This window comes from Neophocaena asiaeorientalis, unplaced genomic scaffold (genome assembly GCF_003031525.2).
Source record: "Neophocaena asiaeorientalis asiaeorientalis breed wild unplaced genomic scaffold, Neophocaena_asiaeorientalis_V1.1 scaffold464, whole genome shotgun sequence".
Lineage (NCBI taxonomy): Eukaryota > Metazoa > Chordata > Mammalia > Artiodactyla > Phocoenidae > Neophocaena > Neophocaena asiaeorientalis.
In genome coordinates, this window is record NW_020174569.1 from 771,262 (window position 1) to 773,242 (window position 1,981).

Here is a 1,981-nt window from a genome sequence, read left to right on the forward strand (position 1 = left end):
AAAAATGAACAGATTAAAAAGCTAGACAAAAATGTAGGTGAATATTTGCCTTATCTCTGGATGGGAATAAAATTCTGTGTATCAAAGTGATAAAATATAGCATAAAAAGCAAGATTAATAGATTTGACCTAAAACATTAAAAATTTTGTGTGAATATAAAAATTAAAACTGCAAGTTGAAAATAAAATTATTAACTATGGTAATAAATAAAGCAATCAGATAACACCTATAGTCTATGAGGGTACTCTAAAGAAGATGTCAAAGCCCACAAATAATGGAAATGGCATATCTGGAGATAATTCACAAAAGAGGAAATACATATGATTGATAAATTCATGAAAATGTAGTCATTCTGACAGTAAAAGAAATGCAGATTAACACAGAAATGAACAAATTTTTAAACTATCAAATTAGCAATAAACAATATTAATATTTAAATTTTAATGAGACAGGTAAACTCTCATACTCCTTGTTGAAAAGTAAAATAATTTAAGCTTTTTGGAAAGCAATTTGTTGATATTTATACAAGTCTACTGATTTATACTGTAAAAGGGAAAGAAAAGTAAATTCCTTGTCCTACAGGGAAGAAAACGTTTCTATCTCAGGCTATCTAGGGTACTCATTCAAGTAGATTCAAATTTTAAAGAGCAATTCTAAATAGGCAAATTGGTACTGCTTATATTTTAGTGGTATTGGGGCCTTTGAAGTTATTTCCAAGCTACTTTCAGAACAGGTTTGAAGACAAGTCTTATCTCTTTTTCTTTCTCCCCCCTTCACTCCCCCCCAACCCATAGTGGTGATGATGAGGAAACAGAGAGATAAGAAACTAGTTCTCTAAGGTGGAACACACACACACACACACACACAGTAGTTTGGATTCTTTGGTCTGCTGGTCCACTTTTCCTTCCTTCTCTAATGATCAGTTCATTACAGCAGCTGGCACCTTCTCATAGATAAATGTCAGACATGATTTTAAGAAGAGAAATTATTTTTAAATATTTGGAATATTGACATACAGTATTATAATTCTTCCTTGGAGACTTTTTGGAAGTGCTAGAGTTGTGGTGCTTTACGACAGTTGCTTTGTGGCCGTACGGGAGAAGATGGCGGACACCTTAGTAGCTGCTCGGGGAGCGCAGCCAGCACCAGCATATGGGCCTGAGGCCATTACCCGCAACTGGGAAAACCAGAAAGTCTCAACAGGGACCACTCTCATGGCCGTGCAATTTGATTGGGGCGTGGTTCTAGGAGCCGACTCCAGAACAACCACTGAGTCATACATCGCCAATCGAGTGACTGACAAGCTGACCCCGATCGTATTTTCTGCTGCCGCTCAGGCTCAGCAGCTGATAGCCAGGCAGTAGCGCTTGGTTTCCACAGCATTGAGCTGAATGAGCCTCCGCTGGTACACACGTCAGCCAGCCTCTTTAAGGAGATGAGTTACCGATACCCAGAAGACCTGACGGCAGGAATCATCATTACGGGCTGGGACCCCCAAGAAGGGGGGCAGCTCTTGCTTTGGCCATGGAGCGGGATGGCTCCAGTGGAGGGGTGATCCGCCTGGCAGCCATTGTAGAATCAGGGGTAGAGCGGAAGGTACTTTTGGGATACCAGATTCCCAAATTCACCATTGCCACTTTACCACCTCCCTGAATCCTAGGATTCTAAGATACAACAAGAGACACCCCATACTGATGGCAAAATTCAATAAACAGTTTGTCAGTGAGAAAAAAAAAATGCCTGTGGGGGATGTGAAAGAAGGAAGCAGATTTGACTTCAGTAATTGATGAGGTAATCAGTAGCTTTTGTGCCCCGTGAAACATGTTCATGGTTAAGACAAGCTCTCTCATATCTAATGTTGTACTTGAGCCTCTCTGTGTGCTCTGTGGTACAGGAAGAACATACATCTGCAGAAGAAACATTCCTGCAAGAATGTGCATTCTTCATTCCTCAAGGATTTCAATGTCTCCCAAAAGATGAA

General features: G+C 40.0%; 1 pseudogene; it reads left to right on the forward strand.

Moving 5' to 3' along the window:
* The first annotated feature begins 1,103 nt into the window (after positions 1-1,103).
* LOC112408395 (proteasome subunit beta type-6 pseudogene) lies at positions 1,104-1,728 on the forward strand (annotated as a pseudogene).
* Positions 1,729-1,981: the final 253 nt, after the last annotated feature.